General features: G+C 41.1%; 2 long non-coding RNA genes across 2 annotated transcripts; both read left to right on the plus strand.

The window, feature by feature from the left end:
- The first annotated feature begins 7,233 nt into the window (after nt 1-7,233).
- Nucleotides 7,234-7,536, plus strand: LOC148152581 (uncharacterized). The gene is made up of 2 exons (XR_015762189.1): nt 7,234-7,343; nt 7,491-7,536. It is a non-coding gene; the product is annotated as an uncharacterized LOC148152581 (long non-coding RNA).
- Nucleotides 7,537-13,515: 5,979 nt separating this feature from the next.
- On the plus strand, nt 13,516-13,847 carry LOC148152582 (uncharacterized). The gene is made up of 2 exons (XR_015762200.1): nt 13,516-13,654; nt 13,802-13,847. It is a non-coding gene; the product is annotated as an uncharacterized LOC148152582 (long non-coding RNA).
- Nucleotides 13,848-21,842: the final 7,995 nt, after the last annotated feature.

A 21,842-nucleotide genomic window follows, 5' to 3' on the forward strand; every position in this document is an offset into this window, starting at 1 on the left:
CCGATTCAAAGTTATCAAAACGGTGAGTTTTCGTGCATGCTGAAGGGGTGATACCAGGGGTCAAAGTTCACCGACTCACCAAGAAATATAAAACTTTTATATCTCCTACACAAAAAGCCAGAGAGACACCAAACTTTCTGTGTTTGATCATCTTTGAGTGCTCTACAAGATGGTATAGTGAAATTTTGACATCTCTTAAGCCACGCCCCCTTAGAACAGGAAGTGTCATGTTTTACTGTGATTGGTGGCTATCTGACCCCTTTGACCTCATCAACATGAAACTGTGTCCAGAGACAGAAGACATCTGGGTGTGTATTGGATTCCAACCCCATTTGGCTAGGATGTAGCAGGTGGGCGTGGCAGCGTGGCGAAGTGACCCGTCAGAAAGTGCCCATACTTTTGGCTCTGAATTCCACAATTCTGGGTCCAGCTGCACCAAACTCACTAGGATGGATCTTTGTCCAACCCCGGACATGAATCCAGTGCAATATTTGGTGGGCGTGGCCTAATGTCTCAACAGCGCCCCCTAGCATGTTTTAAATGATCAGCCCCAAGCCATGCTTTAACCTAGAATTATGAAACTTGGTACACATGTGTACCTCATCAGGATGTACAAAAAAGTCTCCTGGTACCATGCTCCAAACCCAACAGGAAGTCAGCCATTTTGGATCAAAGCCGCAATTTCCTCTATTTCATAGACGTCACATCTGACTTAACTCCTCCCACACCTTTTGAGATACAGACTTCAAACTCACTCAGTAGAGAGTTGAGACATTAAAGGTGAAAAGTTATCAACAGAATCTTTGTACATCAAAGCATGTGGGCGTGGCTAAGCGTTAAACTTTGGCTTTGTGAAATGTAAGTACTCACCAAAAATGATCAGCCCCAAGCCATGCTTTAACCTAGAATTATGAAACTTGGCACACATGTGTATCTTGTCAGGATGTACAAAAAAGTCTCTTGGAGCCATGGTCCAAACCCAACAGGAAGTCGGCCATTTTGGATCAAAGCCGCCATTTCCTGTTTTTCATAGACGTCACATCTGATTTAACTAATCCCACACCTTTTGAGATACAGACTTCAAACTCACTGAGCAGAGAGGTGAGACATGACAGGTCAGAAGTTATCAACAGAATTCCCGTAGATCAAAGCATGTGGGCGTGGCTAAGCGTCAAACTTTGGCTTTGTGAAATGACACTACTCACCAAATACATGATCAGCCCCAAGCCATGCTTTATCTCAGAATTATGAAACTTGGTACACATGTGTATCTTGTCAGGATGTACAATAAAGTCTCCTGGTACCATGCTCCAAACCCAACAGGAAGTCGGCCATTTTGGATCAAAGCCGCCATTTCCTGTTTTTCATACACGTCACATCTGATTTAACTAATCCCACACCTTTTGAGATACAGACTCCAAACTCACTCAGCAGAGAGTGGAGACATTAAAGGTGAAAAGTTATAAAAAGAATCTTTGTACATCAAAGCATGTGGGCGTGGCTAATTGTCAAACTTTGGCTTTGTGAAATGACACTTTTCACCAAAACATGATCAGCCCCCAGCCATGCTTTAAGCTACAATTATGAAACTTGGTACACATGTGTAACTCATCAGGATGTACAAAAAAGTCTCCTGGTACCATGCTCCAAACCCAACAGGAAGTCGGCCATTTTGGATCAAAGCTGCAATTTCCTCTATTTCATAGACGTCACATCTGATTTATCTCCTCCCACTCCTTTTGAGATACAGACTTGAAACTCACTCAGCAGAGAGGTGAGACATGAAGGTGGAGATGTTATCAAAAGAATCCTCGTACATCAAAGCATGTGGGCGTGGCTAAGCGTCAAACTTTGGCTTTGTGCCATGAAACATTAGAATGCAATAACTTCTCCAGGAGAGGTGAGAGATGAATCAGACTTTCCATGTCTCATTATAGACCAGCCATGATGACATTCACATGGTCAATTGATGACATCACCTAAACCATGCCCCCCTCCAACAGGAAGTCACCTGTTTTTTCTGCTGGATGTCTAACTTTTACTCTGATTCAAATGGATTAAACCCTCTGCCAACTGATACAAAATGACATGATGATGCCCTCTGTGAACTTTGTCTGCTGGCTGAACCATGTGGGGGTTCAGCCAGCATTATCATGCAATGACCAAAGTCATTACATTATATCTTCACTCCACTGTGCCCAATAGGTTGATCAAACTGCTGCATCTCCTCGCTACATCAACTGATCTACATGAGATATTGGGTGCTTCACAAAGGAGCGGTGCTGAAAACACAATGCAGCTGTTCTCAACAGAAGTCAGAATTGTCTGTGTTCTAGAATTCAAGTGTTTTCAGTTGAACTGCTTTCTTGGTTGGATGTTTACAAGAAGTGTTCTGTATGGATCTAGCTCATTAGTCTGATCAGAGAGTCCAGGACCTGGAAACAGAATCTGGAACAGAACTCTATCAGATAAATCTCACCAGATTAGAAAAAAGTTACCCCATCATCCTGTGGGATTGTCTATAAAATAAACTAAGACTTACATTTTCACATTTTTCCCCTCACTATTATTACATACATTTGTATTATAATTATCTCATATGTATATTCATACATTTCAACAAAGAATGGACTGTGTACTACAATTCAAGTATTTTCAGTTTAACTGCCTGTTTAAAATACCCAGACATTATAAACCTGGGATTTGCTATAAAATAAATAAATCTTACATTTAGAGATTTTTTCCTCTCTGTTGTGAAAAAACAATTATATTATACTTAAACTTATTTGTATACTGATACATTTCAACATAGAATGGTCTGTGTTCTACAATTCAAGTATTTTCAGTTGAACTGCTTTCTTGGTTGGATGTTTACAGGAAGTGATGTTTCCTTTGCTGCACTGTATTGGTCTAACTCATTAGTCTGGTCCACTTTGCAGCAGAGAAAGTTCTGGACCTGGAAACGGAACCTGGAACAGAACTCTATAACAGAAATATGGCCAGATTAAAAAAGAGACTTTATCAACCTGGGATTCTCTATTTTTGTGCATTGTCTGGGAGCAATGCCGTACATGACACGGTAACTATCTTCAGGGCAGGTTGGGCAGCTCCGTGAGAGCGTGAGCGATGGCTGGGGGAAGGCGGGTGCTAGGGGGAGGTGGTGCTGGGGAGAGGCTGTGGCTGGAGGGAGGTGGTGCTGAGGGGAGGTGGTGGCTGAGGGGAGGTGGTGGCTGGGGGGAGGCGGTGCTGGAACATCCGCGGTGGCTAGGCCGGAGCGGCGCTTGGCTGCGAGGGCCGCTTGAGGCTCCGCGGAGCTTTAATTTTATTTTATCTTTTTAATTTCCTTTATTTAACCAGGTAAACCCAGTTGACATCCAGATCTCATTTTCAAGAGGGACCTGGGCAGAAGTCTCCAATACACAGCAATCTGGTTACAAAATAAAATTAATACATATGCACACTTGTGCATATGTATTAATTAATTATGTATTAATTAATTTTATATATATATATATATATATATATATATATATATATATATATATATATATATATAATATAGACGTAACACCGGCAGCCTGATAATGGCCATTAATGTGACAATGTATTTTAGAAAACAGTGTTTGTTCTCCAACAAACTAGTGTTATTTTATTCCCAAAACATGATTTATATAAGAGAAAACTGTTATCAGTGTGGCATGATTAAAGTTAATTTTGCTTGTGTCAGGTAAAACCTGACAAATCCTCTCTGTGTTAGATCCTCTCAGAGAGTTTTTCATAAGGATATCAAAAAGAGCAGTTACTTTTGGCAGTTCTAATTCGCAGGATAGTTTTATTTAGGAGAATGTACAAAATACTGGAACTCTGACAACAGTCCAAATGAGAGTCAGCTGTCAGTTAAACATTCTGGTCCTTTAAGTTACTTTTTTCAAAAATATTCCATGTTTAACTGAGTGAACATTTCTAAAAGTTCCTATTAGAGATTCACTCATATGTTGTGAAAATCACATATGATTTAGAGATTCAGCTAAGTCTGAGTCAACATGTACTGTGGTGGTTCTCTTTGGGTGCTGGCTGCTCTTCTCTCCCTCTGTTATTGTGACTGCACTCTTCCCTATGAATCTATGATACAAGAGTACCATTTTGTTCCTTTAAAACTGTGTTTCAAGATGTGTGAGTGATTGCTGTGTCTGTTGCTCAGTATGTCTGCATTTAAGTTTTGTTGCTTTGCAGAATTGAGCAAGTTTGTACTGTGAAAGTAGGACTGGACCTCAGCTGTTACCTGAATAAAAGCAGAATAAAACAACCCCCTTGCTGTTTTATTTATACACTTTTCTCTGTCTACATAGAGAGATACATATAGTATATGTATATTGCCACTATATACATACACTAATTGCCAAAAGTATTTGCATACCTGCCTTGACTCATATATGAGCTTAAGTGACATCCCATTCCTAATCCATAGGGTTCAATATGATGTTAGAGCCAGAAAAGCTAGCCTTCCCAATTCTTCTGGGAAGGTTGTCCACATTAGAATTGTTTTTATGGTGATTTTTGACCATTCCTCCAGAAGCACGTTTGTGAGGTCACATAAACATGTGTATATGTACATCCACACCCGCCCACCTATCCATCCATCCATCCCTCCCTCCCTCTCTCTCTCTCTCTCTCTCTCTCTCTCTCTATATATATATATATATATATATATATATATATATATATACACCGTGTTTCCCCGAAAGTAAGACAGTGTCTTACTTTCTTTTTATCCCCAAAAGCCCCACTATGTCTTACTTTCGGGGTATGTCTTATATTGGAAAAAAATTGTAGAATTTTTTGTTTTAACCATAAAATTAACGGCAGTGACAAGTGCAGGGGACGGCGCGGTGACGTATGGAGAGGGGGACGGCGCAGGCGTGGGCAGGAGGCGGCGCTCATTTGGATAAGACGGAGGCGGCAGACGCGGTGACGTATGGAGGGGGGCGGCGCAGAAGTGGGCAGGAGGCGGCGCTCATTAAGATCAGAGGGAGGTGGCAGACGCGGTGACGTATGGAGGGGGTAAGACATATGTCTTACTCTCGGGGTACGGCTTATATTAGCCGACCCCCCTGAAACCCCCGATACGTCTTACAATTGGGGGTGTCTTACTATCGGGGAAACACGGTATATATATATATATATATATATATATATATATAAAAATTCCCTTCTCACCCTTCGCGGGTGGTCTCTTTTCATCCTCTGAGCTCGGGTCCTCTACCAGAGGCCTGGGAGCTTGAGGGTTCCTCCAGTATCTTGGGTGTGCCTAGAACTGCACATTTCTTGACTGAGATGTCTGATGTTGTTCCTGGGATCTGTTTGAGCTGCTCTGCTGCTCCAGTTTGGGGGTGACTGCCCCGAGGGCCCCGATGACCACAGGCACCACTGTGGTCTTCACCTTCCAGGTCTTTTCCAGTTCCTCTCTGAGGCCCTGGTATTTCTCCAGTTTCTCGTGCTCCTTTCTCCTGATGTTGTAGTCACCACAACGGCTTTCCTCTGTTCTTTATCCACCACCACAATGTCTGGTTGGTTCGCCATTACCATCTTGTCTGTCTGGATCTGGAAGTCCCATAGGATCTTAGCTTGGTCATTCTCCACCACCTTTGGGGGTGTTCCCCACTTTGATCTCAGGGCTTCCAGTCCATATTCTGCACAGATGTTCCAGATGCCCGCCACTTGGTTATGTCGTTCCATGTATGCTTTCCCTGCCAGCATCTTGCACCCTGCTGTTATGTGCTGGACTGTCTCAGAGGCCTCCTTGCACAACCTACACCTTGGGTCTTGTCTGGTGTGGTAGATCTGAGCCTCTATTGCTCTGGTGTTTAGGGCCTGTTCCTGGGCAGCCAGGATGAGGGCCTCTGTGCTGTCCTTGAGTCCAGCTTTCTCCAACCATTGGTAGGATTTCCTGATATCAGCCACTTCAGTTATTTGTCGGTGGTACATCCCATGTAGGGGCTTGTCCTCCCATGATGGTACCTCTAGCACCTCGTCCTCTGTTCCCCATTGCCTGAGACATTCGCTGAGCACATCATCCGTTGAGGCTTTGTCCTTGATGTATTTATGGATCTTGGATGTTTCATCCTGGACAGTGGCTCTCACACTCACTAGTCCTCTGCCTCCTTCCTTACGGCTTGTGTACAGTTTCAGGGTGCTGGATTTGGGGTGGAACCCTCCATGCATGGAGGGTTCCATGCATGGTGTGTGTATATATATATATATATATATATATATATATATATGTATATTAGAGATGTGCAGATCAGGTTTTTTTCCTCCTGATACCGATCACATAATTTTTTTTTTTTAATCATAAACCCTACCGGTTACATTATGTGGAAAAAGGAACCATGAATTCACCTTAATTTAGACAAAAACTTGTTTTTAATAACTTTTTTCAAGAAGAAAACTAAACAAAACAGGCATTGTGCAAATTGTACTGCTATTGATACTATCTTTAACAGACTGATAACATATGAAGGCTCTGAAGAGGCTAAATAATGCAAAGAGCCAAAATAAAACCTCTCAACATTGCCAAAAAAATTCAAGTAGAAAACTTAACATTCAAAGGCAAATACAGGATCCATTACAATAAACAATCCAGAGTTACTGAATGAAAACTTCCTCATAGCATGGCGGCTAGCTGATTACTGCTAGTTCTGAGTGGCTGTTTCTGACTGAGCGGAGTAATTATGCAGATCAGGGAGGAGATCGATTATTTTTTCAGAGATTATCTGTCTCATGTTAGGACAACTAAAGTTTTAATACCTATGTAAAATTTATTTTTTGAAGTTAGATGCTGCAGCTTTAAGCAGAGGTTCGGTGTGAGAGTCACAGCAGCGGTTCAACAGCGAGAGCAGAACCAGCGTCTTACATCGCAGCTCGAAGACTTAAATAATTTTGCGGGTTATTTGTTTAGCTTTCTGACCGTCATGCGTCATGCTCACTCACCGAGTGAGTGTTTGTAGCTGTGCGCTGCTTTACCTGCTATCTGATCCTCCGTATGTGTGTTGTCCTTAAGACATTCCTATAAATAAGTAAGTTCATAAGGTTGAATAAATAATTCTAAAAGTATTTCATTGTAATTAAAATGATTGCAAGTTGTTTAGACAAACAATTTATGCTTTATATAAGTTTTTATAAAGAATGCTTTATCGGTAAATTCTACTTCCGGTTCCGGTTACGTACTTCCGGTTACGTACTTCCGGTATTCCGTTTTCGCTAAAAACAAAGGTTCACATACAAGAGGCAGCATGGAAATGTTATCCGATGCCATCCACTCTGAATTATCATGCAGGAACGCCGTAAGTTACATCATATGGCAGTTTATACTGTTTAGTTGGATGTTATTGTTGATTTTCCTGTAATGTTATTTTAGCGAACTTGAACCACTTAATTTGGGCATATATCTCTCTACATGTTGAGATAGAGTATATTTTCTGTCATTTCAGTTTTCACCACATGTTCATGAAGACAATTAAACAAGCTGCAACTGAACTCCAGGGTCTTCATTTGTGGTTTAACTCGGTGTCACCAACAGCTACGTTGAAAACACTACAGTGAAAAGGCGTCAATTGATTATTCTCCACGATCAAAATGGCATCCAGCAACAAGTCTGCATGCAGCCGTTCTTCTGGATCAGCAGTAAGTGCTACTTACGCTCGAGCTAAAGCAGAAGCTGCTAAGGTGAGAGCATCTTATGCAACCAAAGAAGCACAGTTAAAAGTTGAAAGAGCACAAAGTGAATTGGAAAAAGCTAAAATAGAGGCAACATTGGAAGTGATAACATTACAAAAGGAAGCTGATGCTGCTGTGGCTGAGGCCCAAGTGCTGGAGGAAGCTGAAGCAACACAAGAGGAGCCCGACAGGAGAAAAGCTCTGTCAGAAAAGTCAATATTAGAACGTACAAGTGAATACGTACAATCTCAAATGGGCATAATACAATCTCCATGTCCTGAAAAAGCACCAACCACCTCTCGCCCACGAGTAAGCTCACTCGATACATTTGTATCATGGCATCCTCACGTTGAACACAGTGTAGAGCCACAACCCATCAGCTCTGAACAAAAGCTCACTAAGGACAATGTTGCTGCCCTAAATATGCCCAGTCAGACTATAAGTGAAATGAAACAAAACGCTCACCTCAACCCAACTTGCTCACCGTTCACGCCTCACTGCAACACCCCAGCCAGCATTTCATACCCAGTTGAGCCATTTGCACAATACATAGCAAGACGAGATCTGATCACTTCGGGCCTTTACCAGTTTGATGATAGGCCAGAGAATTATGGAGCATGGTACTCTTCATTTTGTAGTGCAACAGCGGATGTTCACCTAAGTCCCATTCAACAGCTAGATCTCATGACAAAATGGTTAGGGAAAGAGTCGAGTGATCAGGTAAAACGCATACGCTCAGTACATGTCAACAACCCTACATTGGCTCTACATAAAGCATGGGAGAGACTAAACGAATGTTATGCAGCTCCTGAAATAATCGAAAAGTCACTCTTCCAACGATTGGACAGTTTTCCAAGAATAACGGTCAAAGATAACATCAAACTACGTGAACTAGGGGATCTGCTACAAGAGATTGAAAGCGCCAAGGAAGATGGCTACCTCCCTGGCCTACAATATCTGGACACTTCTCGCGGAATTAGGCCTATTGTTGAAAAGCTCCCACACGGTCTTCAGGAAAGGTGGATGTCACATGGATCTCAATATAAAGAGGAAAATCGAGGCTGTTTCCCACCCTTTAAGTATTTCTGCCAATTCGTGTGCAAAGAGGCTAAGAGACGCAATGATCCAAGTTTCCACCAACAATACGACCAAACACACTCAAGGCCAGAAAAGAATTCAAAGAACTTTTTCTCTAGTAAACCTATTACTGTACACAAAACCAATATCTCTGTCCCCAACAACGACTTTAACAGGAACTGCCCACTGCATAATAAGCCACACCCACTCAAAAAATGCAGGACGTTTCGGAACAAACCACTCACTGAAAGGAAGGCCTTCCTCAAAGAGAAAGGAATATGCTTTAAATGCTGCTCTTCAGTCACTCATCTTGCAAAGGACTGTAAATCTACAGTAACATGTTCTGAATGTGATAGCACAAGCCACGATTCAATCATGCATCCTGGTTCTCCAGCCCAGATCAACAAGGCTCCCTCACTGGCACAAGAGAATGGCGGGGAGGGAGAAAACAGTCCTGACACAGTTGATGTCATAACAAGCTGCACAGATGTGTGCGGTCCAGGTCAGTGGGGTCGTTCATGTTCTAAGATATGTCTTGCGTGGGTGTACCCTTTAGGTTGCAAGAACAGAGCAGTCAAAGCTTATGTAATATTAGATGATCAGAGCAATCGTTCCCTAGCCAGGCCAGAGTTTTTTGAACTTTTTGACATTAAAACTGAACCTTTCTCCTACAATCTCAGAACATGTTCTGGTGTTGTAGAAACATGGGGTAAAACGGCTCAAGGCTTCCAGATTGAGTCACTAGATGGGTCGGTAGTTATCCCTCTACCCCCGCTCATTGAGTGTCAGGACATTCCCAACAACAGAAGTGAAATCCCAACCCCTAGCGCAGTACTTCACCAGCCACATCTTCAATCCGTAGCAAAGTACCTCCCAGAACTAGACCCTAAGGCTGAAATACTCTTGTTACTTGGGCGAGATGTTTTACGGGTGCACAAGGTCAGGCAGAGGGTTAATGGCCCTCATAATGCTCCATTTGCCCAGCGTTTAGATCTAGGATGGGTTGTAGTAGGGGAGGTTTGTCTAGGTAATCTTCATAGGCCGACTGTCAGCACTCTAAAAACAGTTGTCTTAGAAAATGGTCGCCCAACAGTTTTTGAGCCATGCAACAGTCTTCTGCAACTCAAAGAAATGCCACACACACTGAGTAAAGCACCTGAGCAAGCTTTGGGACAAACCGTTTTTAACTGGACGGAAAATGACAATAAACCAGCTCCTTCAATACAGGACGCCATGTTTATCAAAATAATGGACAATGCTATGTACAGAGATGAGGACAACAGTTGGGTCGCCCCACTTCCGTTTAAAGAACCTCGCCAGCGGCTGCCAAACAACAGAGAACAAGCACTCACAAGATTCTCATCCTTAAAACGCAACCTAAACAGAAAACCAAGAATGCAAGAGCAATATGTGGCCTTCATGGGAAAGATCTTTTCTAATGGTCATGCTGAGTTGGCACCCCCACTGAAAAAGGATGAGGAATGTTGGTATCTTCCGACATTCGGAGTTTATCACCCACAAAAGCCAGATCAGATCAGAGTTGTTTTTGACTCTAGTGCTCAGTACCAGGGTGTCTCACTTAACAATGTCCTCCTTACTGGCCCTGATCTAAATAACACACTCCTTGGTGTTCTTCTCCGCTTCCGGACTGACAGCATTGCAATCATGGCAGATATACAGCAAATGTTTCACTGTTTTATGGTGTGTGAGGACCACCGTAACTTCCTCCGTTTTCTTTGGCATAAAGACAATGATTTAAACAAGGAAGTTATCGATTATCGCATGAAAGTCCATGTATTTGGCAACTCACCATCTCCTGCTGTTGCTGTTTACGGACTTCGCAAGGCCATCAAAGCAGGTGCAAAGGAATACGGTGCTGATACTGTCAAGTTTGTGGAGAGGCACTTTTATGTAGATGATGGCTTGATTTCTGTTCCTTCTTCAGCTGAGGCAATTGACTTGCTTCAAAGAACACAAGCTTCACTCGCTGAATCTAATTTGCGCCTGCATAAGTTTGTTTCTAACTCACAGGCAGTTATGCAGGCCTTCTGCCCAGAAGACTGTGCAGCAGTCGTTAAAGACTTAAATTTAAGTGGGGAAGAAATACAGTCCCAGCGAAGCCTTGGTCTTATTTGGGAAATGACGACTGACACATTCACTTACTCAGTAGCCGACACAAACAGACCATTTACCCGACGTGGTGTTCTCTCATCCGTCAACAGTGTCTTTGATCCCCTGGGCCTATTGGCACCAGTCACAATCCAAGGAAGAGCTCTGCTCAGAGAACTCACTTCTGAATGTTCAGATTGGGACACACCCCTTCCAGAGGACAAACAAAGTAACTGGGAAACATGGAAGAATTCCCTTCAGGACCTAAAGGAACTACATGTCCCTAGAACTTTCACATCTACTTCTCTCAGTCAAGCGACGCATAAAGAACTGTGTTTATTCTCAGATGCATCAACCAAGGCCATAGGGGCCGTAAGCTATTTAAAGGCAACCCAAGCAGATGGCAAGGTTGAGGTTGGATTCATAATGGGCAAGGCAAAGCTAACTCCCCTGTCAGAACCAACCATACCAAGACTTGAACTCTGTGCAGCAGTCTTGGCAGTGGAAATGGCTGACCTCATTCAGGACGAGTTGGACTTACATTTTGATGCAATACACTTTTATACCGACAGTAAGGTGGTGCTAGGCTACATCTGCAACGACTCTAGAAGATTCTATACATATGTCCGCAACAGAACACAGCGCATTCGCCAGTCGTCAAAGCCAGAACAATGGCACTATGTGCGTACAGAGGAAAACCCAGCAGACCATGCGTCGAGGTCATTGTCAGCAGCTCAGCTAAAAAGGTCAACTTGGTTCACCGGACCATCCTTCATCCGCCATCCTCCTGCAGAGATACCACACGTGAGTGAAATCTTTGACTTAATCGAACCTGACAAAGATTCAGAGATTAGGCCAGAAATCAGAACTTATGTTACTCACCTCCGAGCACTCAACAGTGAACGTTTCGAGCGCTTTTCTACTTTCAAGTCCTTAGTCAGAGCTATAGCAAACCTTATCCACATCGCAAAATCTTTCAATGGGACTAATCCAAACAGCAAATGCAAAGGCTGGCACAAATGTCACCTCCCGCGAACTCCAGAGGAGATAGCTCAGGCAGAAACTGTCATCCTCAAAGAGACACAAAAGGCTCACTTTGAAAAAGAACTTTCTGCCCTTAATGCTGGTAAGCCAATCTCAAAGCAGAGCCCTCTACAAAAGCTCAGTCCAATCCTGCAGGATGGTCTCATCTCTGTCGGTGGCCGACTCAAACACTCAGAAATTGAGAACTTGGAAAAAAGTCCATTAATTCTCCCTAAACACAGTCACATCTCTCTCCTGCTCACTCGTCATCACCACGAGCTAGTGGAACATCAAGGCCGTCATCTGACGGAAGGAGCCATCAGGGCTGCAGGACTGTGGCTTTTAGGGTGCAAAACACTTGTCAACTCAGTGATCCACAAATGTGTAACCTGCCGCAAATTGCGTGGGAAAGTAGAACAACAACTCATGGCGGCTCTACCACCTGAATGCCTAAAGACTTGTTCTCCTTTTACTTATGTTGGCCTCGACGTCTTCGGGCCCTGGACTATTACTGCCAGACGCACCAGGGGCGGACTAGCTGAAAGTAAGAGATGGGCCATTATGTTTACCTGCATGAGTTCAAGGGCTGTCCATATTGAGGTAATCGAATCTCTAGACACCTCCAGCTGCGTAAATGCCCTCCGTCGCTTCTTTGCTCTAAGAGGTCCCGCCAAACAGTTGTTGTCAGATCGGGGCACCAATTTTGTTGGGGCTTCCAAGGAACTAGGAATGGACAAATCAATGCAGAAGTATCTAACAGAGCAAGGTTGCAGCTGGGAGTTCAATCCTCCACATGCGTCTCACATGGGAGGTTCTTGGGAGCGCATGATCGGAGTTGCCCGCAGAATTCTGGACTCCATGTTGCTGCGAAATAAGATACAGTTGACTCATGAGGTGCTATGCACACTCATGGCTGAAATAACAGCCATCATAAACGCAAGGCCACTTGTCCCAGTGTCATCGGATCCAGAGAACCCCTTTGTTCTATCCCCATCGATGCTCATTACACAGAAATCTTGCCTTCAACCTCCACCCGGAGACTTCTTGGATAAAGACCTTTACACCAAACAATGGAGACAAGTTCAAGCTCTTTCCAACCAGTTTTGGACACGCTGGAGGCATGAGTATTTGCCCACATTGCAACAAAGACAGAAATGGACTGTATCATGTAGAAACCTTCAAGTTGGTGACCTAGTTCTGCTAAAGGACACGCAAGTTGCACGCAACAGCTGGCCCATGGCAAAGGTTACTGCAACATTCCCAGGCAAAGACAGTCGAGTAAGAAAGATCGAGGTAAAGGGATGGAGTCAAGGTTGTGTAAAGACATTCATGCGACCAGTTACAGAAGTTATCCTTCTCATGCCAAAGGACTGAATGTTTAATGGATTGTTTAGTATAGTGGCCTCATTAGTGTAGTGGCCAGGCGGGGAGTGTGTTGTCCTTAAGACATTCCTATAAATAAGTAAGTTCATAAGGTTGAATAAATAATTCTAAAAGTATTTCATTGTAATTAAAATGATTGCAAGTTGTTTAGACAAACAATTTATGCTTTATATAAGTTTTTATAAAGAATGCTTTATCGGTAAATTCTACTTCCGGTTCCGGTTACGTACTTCCGGTTACGTACTTCCGGTATTCCGTTTTCGCTAAAAACAAAGGTTCACATACAAGAGGCAGCATGGAAATGTTATCCGATGCCATCCACTCTGAATTATCATGCAGGAACGCCGTAAGTTACATCATATGGCAGTTTATACTGTTTAGTTGGATGTTATTGTTGATTTTCCTGTAATGTTATTTTAGCGAACTTGAACCACTTAATTTGGGCATATATCTCTCTACATGTTGAGATAGAGTATATTTTCTGTCATTTCAGTTTTCACCACATGTTCATGAAGACAATTAAACAAGCTGCAACTGAACTCCAGGGTCTTCATTTGTGGTTTAACTCGGTGTCACCAACAGCTACGTTGAAAACACTACAGTATGTCTTTTTTACTGCAGTGAGCCTCGATGTAGCCAATCTCCGTCAAGTATGGCTTTGTTTTTATGTCGTATTAGCTTCGCTGTGTTGATGCATTTTGACATGCTTCAATTTTCCGCCGCAACACGCAAACTTCCCCATTAACTCAGTGCGTTATAGTTCCACATCGCTTAGGATTTGTTGCTGCGCGTTTGCGCAGAGTGAAGGAAAGAGGAGACCAGCTGCACAGGCAGGCTGGGAAATGAGAAGCAGGTGATCGGTATCGGCAACAAGAGCCAATGATCGCCGATCACCGATCATGCACTTTTTCACGAAAATCGGCCCGATTATGATCGGTGACCGATCGATCGGCACACCTCTAATATATATACATATATATATATATATATATATATATATATATATATATAAAATATATGATATTGGGGGAAGACCTCCTGGATTGGCAGACTGGGGTGGTGGTCCCCCTGTTCAAAAATGGGGACCATAGGGTGTGCTCCAATTACAGAGGGGTCACAATCTCTCCAGAGATGATGGAAAAATTTTAAGCCCGTCCTTCATTATAAGTTACACCTCTGACTGGTGCACTTGGGCAGACATTATAGATTTTACACCGCAGAGTTCACCGCAGAGGCAACTATCAATAAAAAAATAATTTCTGAAATATCATGGACACTGAACTATATGCATCTTGCCATCCTGGAGTGTTTTGAAGCACATCTGGTTCAGAAACACATTCCAAAGTTTGGTTGAAACGGCGCTTTTTGTTTGTTTGGGTGTTTTTTTTTTGTTTTTTTTTTTACCAAAATATTTTTATTGAGATTTTCCACTTTGAAAGTAACTGTCTGGCTATAGTTTAGCTTTATCAAGGCTCAATGCAGGAAAAAAAAGCAGCTAATTAGCAGATAAAACAGCGCACCAACACTCACCCAGGATTAGCATTACGGCCAGAAAGCTAAACAAATAACCCGAAATATAATTTAATTTAGTCTTCGAACTGACCAGCTGCATGCAGAGGGGGGGAGAGGGTGGAGGGAGCTTGAGTCCCTGCCTCTTTTATTCTTGATGGCCCCAGGTGCCCTTTTTGAGTTTTTTTTTTCTTCTCAATCTTTCTTTAATTTGGGTGTCAAGAAGTCTGCTCTCTATCAAATTATGGACAAGAATTTTTGTTTTTCAATAAAAACATAGGCCTGATGTTGACTTTAGAAAAACTGTTTATATTTATTTTTCGTATTTGTCCTCGCAATAGCGGGAAGAAACCCTCCTCTCTTTCCAACACATTCTCACTCCCAACTCGTCACATATTGACGCTTGGGCAGGTTCCCCCAGCGTCACATGTTGACGCAGAGGGGTACCCCCTTTGCGTCAATAATTGACGAGAAGGGTTCTCTCATTGAATGCTGTACCGCTCCCTAAGCGTCTGACGATCTAGGAACGAATAAGATGACGAGTCTATTCTATTTAAAAAAAAAACAAACAAAAAAAACCCAAACCTTTATTTACAATTTATGTGCTAGTTTGAACAGGATATTAAGAATATTTACTACAAATACATGTCAGACGTATCGGTCAAAGGACTTTAATTGGGTAAACATAACTCAGTAAAATATAAAACCGGAGGGTTTTTGTGGTGGTTGTAACTTGATTTAAAAGCCTTTTTTTTCTATTTACCAACTATTTTTGAGTATATCAATGATTTACACCAAATAAACTTAAGAAAAATTCAGATGTATTTTCTTTTGTGATTGCATGCAAACTGTTCTGTAAATGTTTAATATTTTTGATTGAAATAATAAAAATAAGGACGGATCCCACAAAAACCCAAGAAGAAGAATAAGCTGACGTCATCATATGCGACACTTACACTCCGGTGAGTAGAAACCTGCATCTGCCAAAATGTTTTTGTACTCTAAAACCAAAAATAACTCCAAAGTGTCACGTTATAAAGTTTCTGATTGTCGTTTTAGGACTTAATGGCAGTAGGACTGTGATGCGAATGGTTGAAGACACGTTTGTAACATTTTTTTTGCCGGAGAATATACGGTGGAAGCTAGCTAAATTAGCCTCTTAGAGGCTAATTGTACCTGTGCTTAATACGTTTAATTAGCCGTGATAAAGTCACATTTATAGTCATGCTTGTTGTTGCCACTTTGTAAAATTGGAGGGTTCCTAAAAACATCAGTGCCCCTAGGCTGTGATGATCTTTATAGTTTTATTTATGAACCCTGTCTGAATACACTGTTTGCAGGTAGGTCATTTACTTGAATTAAAAATGAACTTGCATCAGTACAGGCACATCTCTTTCCTCCTGTTTATGTTATTTATTGCTGTTGCAAGCCAGATGAAGGGAAGTAAGTAAGTTTTTGGACTGTGGGAGGAAGCCGGAGAACCCTGAAAGAACCCACAATGCACAGGGAGAACATGCAAACTCCATGCAGAAAGACCTTGGGCCAGAAGAAAACTGAACTTGTGACTTAAGGAGTTCAGTCCTAAAATGTCCTAAAATGTCAAAATTCTCACAGAAACAGAAAACCTATAGAGACCGTTTATAAGCAAAGACAACTTGTTTTGGACTTAGTTTCCATTTCTGTGGCCATTGTAAAGTGGTTAAAATCAATGTTAAATTAATTTGAGAAAATGTCTAAATCCATGTAAAGAGTAAAGTTTAGAAGGATTATAAAATATGAATGTCACCACACTAGTTTTCAGCATTCAATGAGAGAACCCTTCTCGTCAATTATTGACGCAAAGGGGGTACCCTCTGCGTCAATATGTGACGAGTTGGGAGTGAGAATGTGTTGCTCTTTCAATCACTGCACTGCAGCTGCAGAGAAAACTTGGAACTTTAACTTTATCATTCTGCCCCAGTGATTTGCTACAGGCAGCCTGAGTCGGAACCACCAACAGATATAAAGAATGTCTGTCAAACATTCTGTTATAAAGAAACACAGGGCCGTGCAGAGACCTTTTGAGGGGGAGGGGGCTCAAAGTTAAAAAAGGGTACATTGAACAAGATCTTAAAACACCGTAGAACAACATAGCAACAACCCATATTAATCAATAATTGAATTGGATCCTACTATATCATTGCCATCATGTGGGGACAATGCAAAGCAAATGAAGTATATTTTCCCCAACAGGTATAGTGTTACTGTTTCTGCTGCTGACAGTCCTGGAGGACTGAGTTGAACTGAGACTGTAGCTGTTAAACAGGGTTAATTTGCTGCCATTTTACTAATTAAGCCCTAATAATATCTATTTAACCTCTACAACAACTTGACTGCAGACTGCTTTATAGATCTAAAAAGCTCAAAGGGGTTAACTCTATATAATTTTTTTTATGTTAGCATCTCTGAGATGTAGAATTGTAAAACTGGGATATCAAGGCAAAGAAAACTCAGTAGCGGCTGGTAAGGACCTCCAGACATTCAGGGGCCCCTAGAAATGGTTTAATTGTAAAACAGACCATAGATCTAAACCTGTAGCATTAATTTATAGAGAATGACAGTGTTATTGAATTTTATTTAATGCATTCACCTGAGAATTTTTTTTTTTTACATTTTGGATTTAATTAGTTTACTTTGTAAACGTGTGAGGAATCATCTTGATAGTTTGTTGCGTTACCATGGCTACAATATGGTGTAACCTTTGTGTTTGATCACAAATACATCACAGCGAACAACCAAAGTGAAGTCTGTGAGAGGGAGACCAGGTCACTGATTGATTTTAAACTCGGCCAATAAACCTGGTCTCTCTCACAGACTTCACCTTATCTATATCTAAACGTTAGTGATGCTGAGGTTCTTACTGGGAAAGGTTTCGGGGGGCGGGAGGGTTCTGTCTAAGGCCCCATATTACCTTGGTCTGGCCCTGCATGAACAGCTGCTGCGATGCACATCTCTGGAATCTACCAGGAATCCCCCGGTCACCCCTACACCAGGCCGCTGATGCTTTGGGGACATTTTGATTCATTTAATTGTAGCATGTTTGGCTTTATGCTGCAGTTCTAATTATTGCTACAGTATTTTTGCTGATGTTTATTTCGTGAACTCCAATTGCTATGGGCCGAATTTTCCTCACTTGAGGTTCTGCAATAATTAATATTTACAGCCGCTCACCTCTAGCCCAGATCCCGTCTGCAGCGGCTTTAACCCCTTTAACCCTAGCTTTAAGGAGAAGCAGAGCGAACAGAGAGCAAGTGGTACCAGGTGGTACCGGGGCTTTGAGGTGCGTCGCGATTCGCGGTGACAGTCGCAGTACCGTGTCTTATGTCAGGATGTCTGATATAAAGACATTCTTTAAAGAGGTGCGGTCAGGTTAGGCAGGTGAGGCAGAGCCTCACTTGTCATCATGGAAAAATAATATATAATAATAAAATCATTTATATTGCTATTTTCACCCTATGGTTTGTACTATAAAGTATCTATTGTTTTTACTTAGCTTAACCAATTCTGATGATTCTTTCTTCAAAATCGCTGGATTTTCGCATTTTCCCATTCAATGCTCAGAAACGAAGCTGGTGAGGCAGCAGCGACCTGGGATTGCGCAACTTCTCGCTAACTGCACTGGCTGCCATTCTATGGGCGCATATTCGTCCTGTCTGTACGCCGGCAATAAAATGACTAAAAAAACATTTAATATATGGACTGATTTTACATAATTTAGCTTATGTATATAATGTACAGTGTTTTTTTTGTCAACAACTGTATGTGTATGCGTTTTGTGTGCGGAGGAGCGATCAGAAACGGCAGAGAACAGACTCGAGGTGAGGCAGGCAGTTCTCTTGCCTCATGGCTGGGGGCGCTCATGATCCCAGATATTGTGACTCCACAACTGCAGAGTAAGACACAGTTGAGCTAGCCATGGAGCTCGCCATACAGTAAATAAGTAAAGTACAGCGATATATTTGTTTCCTCCTCTCTTTCGACGTCAACATGAAAGACTACATTTCTACACTTAAACAGTTTTCTAAAGTGGATTTTCAAATGAAGCAGGACATAATAACTAAAGTAAGACCAACACCGGAGCTGAAGGTTTTGCTTCGAGACAGTTTTACGATTCTTAAACGGAGTAGAAAAGACATGCCCGAGGAAGCGCATTGCTATCACACAGGGAAAAAAAATTTCGAGGCTATCACGTAATAACGTGATACATATCTTGTTAAAACGTGATAGTATCTTGTTAAAACGTGATAGTATCTTGTTAAAACGTGATACGTATCTTGTTAAAACGTGATAGTATCTTGTTATAACGTGATAGTAATCTCGTTAAAACGTGATACGTATCTCTTAAAACGTGATACCTATCTCGTTAAAACATAGTTATCTCGTCTCGTTAAAACGTGATACTATCTTGTTAAAACGTGATATGTATCTTGTTAAAACGTGATATGTATCTTTTTAAAACCCAACATCCTGCATATGTACACTTAATAAGTACAATAATTGAAACTTCAATAAAGGTTAATTTCAGATGTTTTTTGGATCTGTGTCACATGAGAGCTGCTCCAACTCCAAAACTCACACCTAGACTCTTCAAAGCTAGACTAAATTATTCTCAACAAATAGCAGAATATTTTAATCCATGTTTGGGATTTGTGAAACCTTTATGTGATTTGTAAGATTTCAATAAAGATGAGATTACCATTCACACTTGTTCCATGCAGTCTTTTTCATATTCAATTCTAATTTAGAACCACTTTATTAATCCCAATGGGAAATTAAATGTGGTGTAACTCATTACTTCTACAAAGAGTTATTGCAAATGGTGATGGCTCAAGTAAGGAAAAATCTTCTTCAGTTGTCTTTTAAGTGAAGTTTCACAAATCAGAAAAAAGGTTTCACAGGATGTTGGGGGTTTTCTTGACCCTCAATCGCATCTACTTTTAATAACTACAGGAAATGAAATTATTAAGTTATACACAAACAATTTTGTTAAATAACTGTTTTCACATGTTGATGTATTATGTTTTGGCTAAGTACATATTTATTTTATCAAAACATACAAATTATAGTTATGATAAAAATTTTCATTAACACTCAAAATAAGAATATTAATGTTATAATCACCACTGTTAAGAATAAGTCTCACAGCAATGTAAACCTCATGCTGTAGACGCCGCAGTGGAAACAGGAAAATCCACAACCTCTTTTGCTAGGAGTTTTTTCTGCAAACTGAAATAAACAGCTTCATTTAATGATTCACATTTTAGGTAACAAAGAAAATAATTCACTATACATGTCCATTTTATGTATGGGGAACATATTATTTCAGGTGGCTGAAAGAGCTAAAATATTTTGTTCCCCCATCCTAACTTTGTCAAAAAAAGAGCAAATGTTTTCAAACTTGCAGGATTTGTTGTTGATGATGAGTGGAATCAACACAGTAAAAGACTTGCAGGTAAATTAATTTGTTTCCATTTTAAGGGGGGGAACAGATTTTATCAGGCGCTTAAAATATTTTGTTCCCCCATCCTAACTTTGGCAAAAAAAGAGCAAATGTTATGAAAATCACAGGATTTGTTGCTGATGATGAGTGGAATGAACACAGTAAAAGACTTGCAGATAAATTAATTTGTTTCCATTTTAAGTAGGGGGAACAGATTTTATCAGGCGCTTAAAATATTTTGTTCCCCCATCCTAACTTTGTCAAAAAAAAAAAAAAAAATGTTATGAAAATCACAGGATTTGTTGCTGATGATGAGGGGAATCAACACAGTAAAAGACTTGCAGGTAAATTAATTTGTTTCCATTTTAAGGGGGGGAACAGATTTTATCAGGCTGGTGAAATATCCATTCTCTCCTCTTCTCCCCCCATAACTTTGGGAAATAAAAAGTAACTGTTTCCAAATTCTCAAAAATTATTATGTGTGATAGCATACTAGACATTTCCTTATTTTCCTTATTTATCATTAGAACGGGACTGACCAAAAAGTTTACACTCTGATCTTTTCAGGAAGTCTTTATTTTTGTGCCCTGCTATCAGCCAGCTTCCCCCCTCCTTTATCAGAAATGAAAAATTATAAATGCACACTTCGTGTCCTGTGTTTGTTGACTGACTTTTATTTGTCAGGCTTACGAGACAAAAGCTGAAAAAAAAAAAAAAGATTGATTCTCTTCGCGTTTAAAATAACACAAAACAGCGTAAAAAGACCTTCACACAAGACCTCGTTTATTTATGTATGTATTTTTATTTTGATAGCTGCCGATTAAACTGAAAGTTACAACATTGACATGATTATATGAGTAGTTTTTACCGAAAAATCGATCAGAAGCGCCGTGAAAATGGTCAGATCCGCCGAATCTACTTCTCTGGCTGCAATGCGCGCTCCCGACACAGGAGGAACAGATTTTCACAGGGGAACAGAATTTCTCACAAGACCTCACTGACGTTTCCTTCTGTGCAGTCCCGTTCTGTTTAGGATCTTGCTAAGAGTACGCATGCTATTAATGGTTTTAACCACAGTGCAAAGCAGCATCCATATCTCTACATGTTGTAGACCAAACATGGAAACCTGACCAATTCATGTTTGCCACTGTACTAGCCTAGCATAATACCGCCACTTCCTGGACATAAAATTATCATGTTTTAACAAGATACATAACATGTTTTAACAAGATAGTATCACGTTTTAACGAGATACGTATCACGTTTTAACAGATAACTATCACGTTTTAACGAGATACGTATCACGTTTTAATGAGATACTATCACGTTTTAACGAGATACGTATCACGTTTTAATGAGATACTATCACGTTTTAACAAGATACTATCACGTTTTAACGAGATACTATCACGTTTTAAGAGATTCTATCACGTTATAACAAGATACATATCACGTTTTAATGAGATACGTATCACGTTATACGTGATAGCGCTCGAAAAATTTTTTTCCTGCGTGATCGCAATGCGCTTCCGTAGAGGATAGACTT

Source organism: Poecilia mexicana, unplaced genomic scaffold (genome assembly GCF_051168715.1).
Source record: "Poecilia mexicana isolate PSO_F unplaced genomic scaffold, ASM5116871v1 scaffold_23, whole genome shotgun sequence".
NCBI lineage: Eukaryota > Metazoa > Chordata > Actinopteri > Cyprinodontiformes > Poeciliidae > Poecilia > Poecilia mexicana.